Source organism: Vipera ursinii (genome assembly GCF_947247035.1).
Source record: "Vipera ursinii genome assembly, chromosome: W".
NCBI lineage: Eukaryota > Metazoa > Chordata > Lepidosauria > Squamata > Viperidae > Vipera > Vipera ursinii.
In genome coordinates this window covers 35,757,614-35,769,767 of record NC_139522.1, presented here as the reverse complement: position 1 = coordinate 35,769,767, position 12,154 = coordinate 35,757,614, and the positions used below count along the sequence as shown (strand labels likewise).

Here is a 12,154-nt window from a genome sequence, read left to right as displayed (position 1 = left end):
TTGTACAGAGGTTGCCAACAGCTATAAAACCATACAATATTTTGAGGCAATTGAGACAACACAACATCACCATGTTCTAACATTTGTTTGATAAAAAAAGATTTGCCAGAATTGGACGGACCGCTTATAATACACGAGAAAGGGTGTACAAATTGTGCAATATTTTCTGCCATCCTTAATAACCGTAAGGTAGCGTACAGTAATCTTCGCTCTTTAATAACCTTTTATTATACACTACTTTTAGAGTTTTTCGGAGGACCCGCGTTTCAAGGGAACACTGTTTCTTAACCCTAACAATCCCCAACTGTTCTACCCTGATCTCTTTTTTTCTCTCTGCACCAGACAGACAATAATCATCTACCAAATCTTTCAAGCTGTCAAAATTAACCTTTTTGCTGTTACCACAGTTTAGTGTGATTCCCTTCACCTTTAGCACCGCTTCACCGTTGGACAAAGCATAGGCATACGTTTTGGGGCTGGCCGCAACAAACTCTGTTATCGTAGTGTTTGGAGGAATCTCACTTGTCAGCTGTCCTAAATAATCACCCAAAGGTGGAGTCCACGCCCCCTCTCTACTTACAAAAATGACTGAATCGGTGTCATGATACAGGCATCTATCGCCCAGCCCATCCAGCAGCCTGTATAATTCCAGTCGTGCATACGCTGTTGTAAAGCTGGCAATGAATACGTTAGTACATGAGGCTTTGGTGGGATGGTTCTTGGCAGTTTTCCACGTCACAACGGCTGTCTCACTATCCACAAACTCACAGGAGGAAACATCATAATAGGGCACAAAAAGGTATTTGAATAATTCTTCAGGGTTTGTCACCACAGATGTTGTCAGGTGATTGGTGCTCTGACCAAACTTGCCCCACAGCGAGTTTAAAAAAAGTTTGGCAATCTGCCTTTTAGCAGGATTTACCTCAATGTGTTCACGGCGTAAGCGGACACCTTCCATCTTTTCATAATCACGAATATATTGCTCTTTATCCTGTTCTGTTTTGCACCAGTCAGGGTAACCGCTGGCCTCCTGTTTCTGTCTGAGATGTGCGTTAATATAATCTGAAAATAGCCCCTTTGATGTACTTTCAAAATGCCAGATCTCATAGATTTCAACAATTCTGTAACCTTTTTCTAAAGCTACATTCAATTCAACAGTACACCATGTTCCAGTCAGAGCTCTTTCCTCATCACTGTGTTTACAGGGGGTAGTTTGCAGTTTTTCTGTGCAGGTTGCACACAAACTAAACATTAATTTGCCCCCTGATTTGTGGGGTAGTACAGGAAAATAGAGATTCCTTGGCGGGTACACTTTGACTTTGGCTAACCCAAAATATTGTTTTATGTCCCCAAAATCTTGGTAGATAATTTGTGGATGGCCAATTGGGTACTCCTTGGTCTTATTCACAAAGGGGTACAAACTGGTGAAATCGTAATATAAGATTTGTTCACCAGGTTTTGGTTTGTAGTAAAGACATGTAGCATTTGTTCTACCACCAAAAAAGGCATCTCGAGGTATCAAAGGTATTTGGAGCTTATTCTCAACCAGAAACTGCTTCAAAGAGGTGTCAGCCTCCACCAAGGCCCTCCATTCGTGTTCCCAGATGCAGCGCACAGCATAACCCTGGCTCCTGAGGTCCTCTTCTTTAATCCTAGTACGGCTGTGCAGGGTGCCATATCTTGAGCCAAGTAAGTTGTTGAAGTCTCTTTCAGAGTAGCAGACAGGGCACCCATGAAAAAAACAACCATAAAATTCAAAAGCTGTGGGGGTGTCATTTATGACAGCAAAACCATCCAAAAATATTTGCCTACTTGTTTTTCACCCCCCTTCAGGGCATGCTGGATATTGACGTTCTCAGTGTGCTCTATGTACATCAACCATTGTATCGCAGGTGCTGAATACCTTTTCTGTGTCTTGTGATAATTATCCATAGGAGCCAAAGCAATGGAGTTGCTGTTCAAATACATGAACCGGTACTGTGCCATACAGACAGAAGCCAGTGTGATATATTGGAAGGGGTCAATGCAACAAATCACTATCTCCTCAACAATATCCCCACCGCCCCTCTTGACGAACTCATGCTCAGTCATTTCCATTACCTGTTCCCTAAATCGAATACATGCTTCTCTTAGTATATCAACATCCTGCCTGCAATAGTAAGCCAGAGCCTTCTTTAGTTTAAATACAGTACCTCTATTAGCAGCGTGCCATTTCAGGAATTCTTCTCTCTCACCGGGCATCATGGTTTCAGGGCTATAATACTTGGCTTCAGGGAGCGGACCAACGTAGTCCTGATTGGCCATTGTATTGAACAAATGGGGGAAATATCCTTTGCAGCCTTGAAACCCCATAGCCTTGGGTAATTTACTTAATTTAAGGGGCAAAAATGAGAGGCTATCAATAAAATGGAACTTGTAAGCCGGCAGGGTGATACACAGAAGTTTCCCTCCCAGGCTTATAAGCTGAACCCTAACCTTTTCCCGGATCAACTGCCTCAGTACTAGGTACCCGTCATAACCTTTGGCATTGTGAGCGATAAAAGTGCATCCTTTAAACTTATCATTTATAAATGTCTTTACAAACTGATCCAGACATCTAACACCATAACAATCCCACATCACAACATCTTCGTCATCATCATCCTTCAACATATCCCTGGCACATGCATAATTAGGTATATGTGTGCCAGTTTCTTGGCAGCATTCAAAATCATAAATAATGTACCTTTGGCCAATTCGTGGCCGGACCAGCTCTTTTAGAAAACATAAATGATATTCCAAACTTTCAACCTTCTCAGAACACTGCCCACGCTTGGGTTCCTTGCATTTCACGTGGGGAGTAAAGACGTAAACCCCACACTTTTCACAATATTCTTTACTCTTACAGTCAACTTTTCCCTCCGTAGCTAGCTGTGTGTGAGTTTCAAAACATACCTTAGAATGACAAACCACTTTGCACCTATAGCAGCGCATCTTTTCCTTCTCTACCTGCTTGCATTCTTGCTTGAGACATGATCTGCAGATATATTGACAACCATGACTAAATTTATGGTGATAGTGAGTGTGGCAAAATTTACAGAAATAGCATTCGCCCAGGAAACCCTTTATATTTTTGATGGCATAGTAATGATTGTCGTGTAACAATATAAACACTATTTTTTCTTGCTGTGGGAGGCCTGTAACAAAAAACCTCCATCCGTCCTGCAGATAAAACAAGATCTTTATAGTAACCCCTAAAGCTTTTTCAAAGAGGTGTATCTGTGAAAAGTTAACCATGTTTTCTGTGGAAATACCCATTCTGATGTGAAGTTCCCTGGCCCTGGTAATAATTTCTTCATTACTAACACCCTCGCCAATGAGCCAGAGCAAGCAGCTAGCAAAACACAGAAATGCACCTTCCACATTGAAATCTACTAGGTGACGTCTTTTTTTCTCCAGTACTTTGGTGAGCAGCACAGTGCTTAACTTCCTAAGCCCTCCCCCCTCATTGTTCCTCACAATGGTAACCACTAATTGTAAATCTCCCCCCCCACAATATCTCTGCTTTACTTTGAAGCAGATTTTCAATACTGGTCAGAAAATCATCAGCATTTAAACCATCCATATTCCTCCTCAGAGAAAAGAGAGGATGATTTAACCCATCTGCATCCAACCGGAGTTGAACAAAATCATTTGCACCTATGTCTCTAGCAACATTATTCAAAACATGCTGTATAGCATTATGAATAGCATCTATAGCATGTACAAAAGACTGAATTTGGTCAACATTAACGAATCTATATCGCTGATAGTATTCCACAGCCATGAAATTTCAGATAGGATGCTCCCACTCTTGCACCAAATCCAGATAAACATTGTTCGTATTCTGAGAGTTTGCAGAGTTAGTGCTTTGTAGCTGGGGCATAGAATGATTTATCTCCTCTTCTAGTTGAGATTCAGGCGTAGGTTCACTACTATCACTGTCTGCTGGGGGTGCGGGGAGTTCGCCTCCGTGCATTTTTGCTTTTTTGCAGGGTGGCCCTGGTTAATCAAACAAACAAAATGTTATCACCTACATTCCTAATAATGTAATACAAACACACCCCCTTTTTTAGATTATAAAATAATACGAATGGATTTGTAGTTGGATAAAATGCTAGATGTTATACCTCCTAACTCTTGTGCTGTGTGGCTTGTGCATGGTTGAGGGGTCATGCCATGCCGGGGTCCTTCCTGCTCTGTGGGTATAGTGAGATCCACAAATGGTTGATCACCTTCCCATTCTGAAGGAAAAGAAAAACCCAATGGTCAGAAATGTTGCAGAAATTTTTGTAAGAATCTGAATGTATGTAGGAATAAAAAACAAATACCATTATAAAACCTCAGACATTCGGAATCAGTCAGTTCCATCTAGTAAAAGAAAACAAACATGCCAAAAATATTATAATCACATTCTTTTTTTATATCTAAGAGGGACAGTGTTTCAAAATTTAGCAATAAAACTACTTACAAGATCCGCACCCCTTACACATTCGGAATCAGTTAATTCCATCTAGTAAAAGAAAACAAACAGGCCATGAATATTATAAATACATTCTTTTTTATATGTAAGAGGGGCAGTGTTTCAAAATTTTAGCAATAAAACTACTTACAAGATCAGCACCCCTTACACATTCAGAATCAGTTAATTCCATCTAGTAAAAGAAAACAAACAGGCCATGAATATTATAAACACATTTTTTTATAGCTAAGAGGAACAATGTTTCAAAAATTAGCAATAAAATTACTTACATTTGTAGCATCCATTCTGTAAAGAGGGTCTTCTTAGCAGATCACAGGGTCCAGAGGTATGAATATGCCAGAAACTGACAAACGTGTCTGGGGTCAGTATGAATCCTACTTTTTGTACACTCTGGCTATGTCAAAAATCACATCACCCACCAATCAGGTAACCCCCAGCCGAATGATTAGATTATATATCTGTGTCTAGCACCTGATAGGATTAAACATGAGACCAGCAAATGTAAACTTCATAGTGTTAATAGTTTCTTGTAATTAATTCTGCTGAGTTCTTCACCCCTTTTGACCAGTCCACCCTCATATCAAGAAAAAAATATAATACAACTTTCATGTGATTTGTAAAGCACCTTTTATTATAAATTTCATAGCGTTAACAGTTTCTTGTAATCTATTTCTGTTACATTCTGACATATGATCCTCTTCAGAGACAATGGCAATTTGGCTTCAATCTTTGACATTACTGACAGCGGGTCACGCATAAGAGCTATACGATATATAAATTTCTTGAGCTCCCCAAGGGAATCCCTGGTGAAATATAAGTTATTCACTTTGTCAGAAATACTGACAATGACCCAGAGAACATGAGGCATAGAAAGTCTAAAGCATAAGCTGCTAATAAGCTCTGTTTCACTGGTTCCATCTGTATGGTCTTCATCTGATTGTAGGCACCCCATTAAACAATGGTGTAATATTTTAATGATACACGCTTTCAGAATCTGAGGCATGCTGGCATTTTGAGATTCCACCGTTTCTAAAACAGGAAATAAGGTAGAATTAGTCTAGCTGTTTCAACTAATCAAAATACTGTTTTCTTAATTTTTATATTTACTTACCATTTGATGTTTTGCAGAATCTGCAACAACAAGGCTTTATAAATTTGTTGTCTTCCACAACGCCGCGTAGGTCAGGTCCTTTTCTTATTCTACATCTACGCTTGGGAGGTTTGGGGGTCAAATTTACATCAAACAAATCACCATCAATATTTGCCATCTTCAAAAGACTGCTGGAATTAATTTGCTAGCTGTTCAGACCTGCCTGTACAACACCCCCACGCATGCTATGACACGTCGTTGAGCCTTGTGCCTGTCCAGAATCACGGGGAATGACATGTCCAGACATGCCCACAATACACATACCTAATACATCAATCTGTTCTGGCCAGTCAGAAACACTTCGCTTTTGCTGTAAGGTTAGAATAAATTTTATTAAATCTCTGCTATGAACGGTTACGCGTACATATGAATTCGAGGGAGTTGCAAATGCCAAAATATACGTCTTTAGATTTTTACAAAGGTAAAAAACCAGCTGTGGGCTTTAAAAGGTCTGTGGTTTTTCCCCCCTACATTCAGGGAAAATGTTTTTAAAATTGCCTGGTTTAAATGCAAACCCTGGAAGCCTTTTAGGTGATCCTTTTTCCCCCCCACCCCCAGCTTTTGAGGTATTGATTTTTAAAACTCCACAAAAATTAAAAGCATCATTAGGCTAAAATGATTAGAAATAAAAAGCTTTTTTTTTAATTATCATCCCCCAAAAAGCAGGGTTTTGTTTCCCAAAAACACAGGTCTCTGTGTTTCTTTTGGATTTGCATGTCCATGGAATTAGTCTAGGGCTAATGTAATCAAGTACAAAGAAGCTTGACCGCCACATGTTTGTTGATGGGATTAGGTTCGGCAAGCACCATCTGGAAATAGGGCTATCACCTTATATCACACCTTATCTGTTAGGGTTACCCATGCTTATTTTGATGGGGTTGGGCAGACACGTCATATCCGGCTAGGGTTATGCCTTGTGAGTCCTGTACCACGAGGGGTGGGGTGTGGATTATGCACGCCACTTCCGGGGAGGAGGGGTGCGAACGTCACTTCCGTTTATGGGCATGGCCTGGTGACGTAATCAGCATGTGGCTTTGTTTACTTTGATGACATCACTGATCAAAACTACTGATAAGTTCCATTAAAAGTTTGTATGTACTTATACTACTGAGGCTTCTTTCACAGAATCAGTGAGGAGAAGAAAGAGAACCTTCTGTGAGAGAAGCAGTGAGGAGAAATAGAGGAGAAAAGGAGAGGCTTTTCTGAGAGAAGCAGTGAAGAGAAAGACAGGGAGAATAGGAGAGGCTTCTGTCAGAGAAGCAGTGAGGCGAAAGAGAGGGAGAAATAGAAATAGAGGAGAAAAAGAGAGGCTTACATGAGAGAAGCAGGGAGGAACAAAACAGGAGAAAAGGAGGAGCTTTTATGAGAGAATCAGTGAAGAGGAAGAGAGATAGAGAAAAGGAGAGGTTTCTGTGAGAGAAGCTGTGAGGCGAAAGAGAAACAGGAGAGGAGAGGCTTCTGTGAAATAAATAGTGAGTAGAATGACAGAGGAAAAGAGGAGAGTCTTCTGTGAGAGAAGGAGTGTGGAAAAATTGAGTGAGAAGTGGAGAGGAGAGGTTTCTGTGAGAGAAGCTGTGAGGAGAAAGAGAAAGGGAGAGTGGGAGAGATTTCTTGTGAGAGACGCAGTGTGGAGAGAGAGGAGAAGAGGAGAAGGGTTCCCTGAGAGATGCATTGAGGAGAGAGAGAGAAGTGGAGAGGAGAGGTTTCTGGAAGAGAAGCACTGAGGAAAAACTGAGGGAGCAGAGGAGAGGATTCTGTGAGAGAGGCAGTGAAGAGAAAGAGAGAGGAAGAGAAAGGCTTCTGTGAGAGAAGCAGTGCGGGAAAGAGAAATGGAGAAGAGGAGAGGCTTCCCTGAGAGACGCATTGAGGAGAGAGGGAGAAGTTAATAGGAGAGGCTTCTGTGACAGAAGCAGTGAGTTGGGAAATGGAGGAAAAAGAAAGGGAACCTTCTGTGAGAGAAGCAGTGAGGAGAAAGAATGAGAGAAGAGGAGAGTCTTCTATTAGAGAATCAGTGAGGAGAAAAAGAGGAGAAAAAGAGAGGCTTCTGTGAGAGAAGCAGTGAAGAGAAAGAGAGAGGAGAAAAGGAGGGGTTTCTGTGAGGGAAGTAATGCCGAGAAATAGAGGAGAAAAAGAGAGGCTTCTGGGAGAGAAGTAGTGAGGAGAAGGAGAGCGGGAGAAGAGGAGAGGCTTCTGTCAGAGAAGCAGTGAGTAGAAATTGAGGGAGAAGAAAGAGAGGCTTCTGTGAGAGAAGCAGTGATGCGAACGAGAGGGAAAATTAGAAATAGAGGAGAAAAAGAGAGGCTTATGTGAGAGAAGCAGGGAGGAAAAAAACAGGGGAAAAGGAGAAGCTTTTGTGAGAGAATCAGTGAAGAGAAAGAGAGATAGAGAAAAGGAGAGGTTTCTGTGAGAGAAGCTGTGAGGCAAAAGAGAAAGAGGAGAGGAGAGGCTTCTGTGAAATAAGTAGTGAGTAAAATGACAGAGGAAAAGAGGAGAGTCTTCTGTGAGAGAAGGAGTGAGGAGAAAGAGAAAGGGAGAATGGGAGAGGTTTCTTGTCAGAGAAGCAGTGTGGAGAAAGTGAAAGGGAGAATGGGAGAGGTTTCTTGTGAGAGAAGCAGTGTGGAGAAATAGAGAGGAGAAGAGGAGAGGGTTCCCTGAGACATGCATTTAGGAGAGAGGGAGAAGTAAAGAGGAGAGACGTCTGTGACAGAAGAAAGTGAGGAGAATTTGAGAGAGAAGAAAGATAGCCTTCTGTGAGAGAAGCAGTGAGGAGAAATAGAAGGAGAAGAGAAGAGGCTTCTGTCAGAGAAGCAGTGAGTAGAAAGAGAGGGAGAAATAGAAATAGAGGAGAAAAAGAGAGTGTTCTGTGAGAGAAGCAGGGAGGAGAAAAACAGTAGAAATGGAGAGGCTTTTGTGAGACAATCAGTGAAGAGAAAGAGAGATGGAGAAAAGGAGAGGATTTTCTGAGAGAAGCAGTGAGGAGAATGAGAAGGAGCAGAGGAGAGGCTTCTGTGAAATAAGTAGTGAGTAAAATGACACAGGAAAAGAGGAAAGTCTTCTGTGAGAGAAGGAATGAGGAGAAAGAGAAAGGGAGAATGGAGAAAAATTGGAGAAAAATATATGTTTGGCTAGAAAATATACTAGGAGAACATGTAGCATTTAATCCCGAATTATTTTTATTAGGTATATTACCAGAAAAGAATGATAAACAAAATGCATACTTGGTTCTACATATCATAACCGCAGCAAGAATAAGCTATGCACAATGCTGGAAAAATGAACAAGTACCATCAGAAGAAGAGCCTATGAAGAAGATATTGGAATGCGCAGAGATGGACAGACTAACTATGAGACTAAAAGACAAAGAAGAAACAGAATATTATGAAAGCTGGAATTTATTTTATAAATGGTTGGAAAAAAGAACCAAAGAGTGAGATTTGTTTATGTATTAATGAATTATAAACTCAGTTCACACGTTGTTTGGAAAATTAACATATGTATGTAAAGAATAAAAATAAAATATATTTTTTAAAAAGGAGAGGTTTCTTTGAGAGAAGCAGTGAGGAGAAAGAGAAGGGGAAGAGGAGAGGCATCTGTGAGAGAAGCACTAAAGAGATATTCAGGGAGAAGTGGAGATTTTTCTCTGAGAGAAGCACTGAGGAGAAAGAGAGAGGAAGGGAGAGGCTTCTGTGAGAGAAGCAGTGGGGGAAAGAGAAATGGAAAAGAGGAGAGGCTTCCCTGAGAGACGCATTGAGGAGAGAGGAAGAAGTAAAAAGGAGAGGCTTCTGTGACAGAAGAAAGTGAGGAGAATTTGAGGGAGAAGAAAGATAGCCTTCTGTGAGAGAAGCAGTGAGGAGAAGAGAAGAGGCTTCTGTCAGAGAAGCAGTGACTAGAAAGAGAGGGAGAAATAGAAATAGAGGAGAAAAAGAGAGGCTTACGTGAGAGAAGCAGGGAGGGGAAAAACAGGAGAAAAGGAGAAGCTTTTGTGAGAGAATCAGTGAAGAGAAAGACAGATAGAGAAAAGGAGAGGTTTCTGTGAGAGAAGCTGTGAGGCAAAAGAGAAAGAGAAGAGGAGAGGCTTCTGTGAAATAAGTAGTGAGTAAAATGACAGAGGAAAAGAGGAGAGTCTTCTGTGAGAGAAGGAGTGAGGAGAAAGATAAAGGGAGAATGGGAGAGGTTTCTTGTCAGAGAAGCAGTGTGGAGAAAGAGAAAGGGAGAATGGGAGAGGTTTCTTGTGAGAGAAGCAGTGTGGAGAAATAGAGAGGAGAAGAGGAGAGGGTTCCCTGAGAGATGCATTGAGGAGAGAGAGAGAGTTAAGTGGAGAGGAGAGGTTTCTGGAAGAGAAGCACTAAGGAAAAACTGAGGGAGAAGAAGTGAGGCTTCTGTGAGAGAAGCAGTGAGGAGAAATAGAGGAGAAAATGAGAGGCTTCTGTGAGAGAAGCAGTGAGGTGAATGAAGGAGGAAGAAGAGGAGAGGCTTATGTCAGAGAATCAGTGAGGAGAAGAGGAGAGGAGAAGAGGAGAGGCTTCCCTGAGAGATGTATTGAGGAGAGAGGGAGAAGTCGAGAGAAAAGGCTTCTGTGAGAGAAGAACTGAGGAAAAATTGAGTGAGAAGTGGAGAGGAGAGGCTTCTTTGAGAGAAGCACTGAGGAGAAAGAGAGGAGAAAAGGAGAGGCTTCTGTGAGAGAAGGAGTAAGTATAAAGAGAGTGGGAAAAGAGGAGAGGCTTCTGTGAGAGACGCAGTGAGGAGAGAGGGAGAAGTGGAGAGGAAAGGCTTCTGTGAGAGAACAACTGAGGAGATAATCAGGGAGAAGAGGACATTTTTCTGTGAGAGAGGCAGTGAGGAGAAAGAGAGAGGAAGGGAGAGGCTTCTGTGAGAGAAGCAGTGGGGGAAAGAGAATTGGAGAAGAGGAGAGTCTTCCCTGAGAGACGCAACAACAACAACTTCATTGATTAGCCCTTGGGCCATATCAAAGTGCAAAGTTCCAGCAACAAACTGTTAGATGTTTTGTGCCAGCCATGGCAGTTCCCCAAAAGGGTCATCAGATGGGAGCAAAGAGGCTTCTTTGCTTCCACTGATGAGCCAAGGTTCTCAGACCCCTACAGCCCCATTGGCGAGAGAGTTTTATGGTCAGGGATGGACCAAGACCCCCCATAAATACCTCTGCACGAGGGGCTGCTCTTTGTCTTAAGATTCTCTTCAGCTTAGTTCTTGTTCTGTTCCAGTTATGCTACGCTAGCTTGCTTTCTTTTCTTTTGTTTCTCTCTCACATGCAGGCATGAATGCCTTTATGCCAAGTATTTCTTTCTCTTTAATCTATCATTGAATAAAGCTAATATGATTGCATCTCTGCGTGATGCTTTTTACTTGGAAGCACCTTAACGATCCATCGACCTCATGAGATCATCTCACAAGTTGGTAGCAAGAGCATGGTTTAAAGGAATGCTTCCAAGCCAGCCAAGTACTATACTACAAGATGTCTGGGAGATCCAGCACAAATCCATTTATAACAGATGGCAGGACCTCTCCCATCGTGACCAGGAGTCATCGATCAAAGACGGCATCCCTGCCTTCAGCCCCTGAAGCAATCTCCACTGCAGGTGAGAGCACAGATGACCTCCATCCCGTCAGAGGATCCAGCAGAGCATCTGGGAGTCCACCGCATGCCTCTCTACCCCTGAACGCTACAGAGGAAAGCATAGAAGGCTTGCAGACTGCCCAAGACTGCTCAGATGCTGCAGAGACGGACCTGGCTGAAGCCAAATGCCGCGTGACCAAGATGACAGAACAGGAACGTGAAGAGCTGCTTGTAAAGCTACTTGCAACGAAAAAGAGGACACCAGCGCAGAAAGCCTCTGAACACCTGGTGAGTCTTTCCCTAGCGACCACGAGGCCTCCAAATATGGCGCCCACCACCCTTAATGACCCCGGGACCCCAGGGCTTTTGGCGCGAAGCCCCCCCAGCTGTGAGCTACAGCTTCCTGGGGCAACCGGAAACAAGATGGCTCCCCCCACAGCGCCCACATGGTCTGGCACACGAAACAAGATGGCGGCCCCCAGTAACCCCACACGGTCTAACAAAGACAAGCCTCAATTAAGCCTGAAGGCCCAGCAATCCCTGGCATCCAGCTGAAATAGCATGCAATCCCTGGCATCCAGACAAAGTAGCATGCAAATTCCTGGGTCCTCCCCACCACAAAGCCTAAAGTCCAATGATGACAATGAGGTCTGCCCAGCCGAGACTAATACAAATACAGAGGCACTTGAGACAGCCATCCAGGTCCTAACTGCAGCCCTACAGGCCAAAAAGACAGCAGCTTTAGCATCGGGAGTGACCAGCCTCCCCCCAAGGCCTCCTACCCTCTCCCCAGGGCCCAACTGCTGGGGGGGGGTCCAGCCTGGAGCCTCCCAACAATCAACCCCCGCGGCCTCCCACCTTCTCTTCAGGTCTTCAGGACCAGCGATGGGCTTCTCAAGGCAAATCAGGCAATCCAGGCAATCCATGT

At 42.9% G+C, this 12,154-nt stretch overlaps 1 long non-coding RNA gene across 1 annotated transcript; it reads right to left on the bottom strand.

Moving 5' to 3' along the window:
* Positions 1-3,536: 3,536 nt before the first annotated feature.
* On the bottom strand, positions 3,537-4,663 carry LOC310648322. Its single transcript, XR_014494067.1, has 4 exons — positions 4,490-4,663; positions 4,350-4,389; positions 4,149-4,262; positions 3,537-4,020 (listed from the first exon to the last, which is right to left on the bottom strand). It is a non-coding gene; the product is annotated as an uncharacterized lncRNA (long non-coding RNA).
* Positions 4,664-12,154: the final 7,491 nt, after the last annotated feature.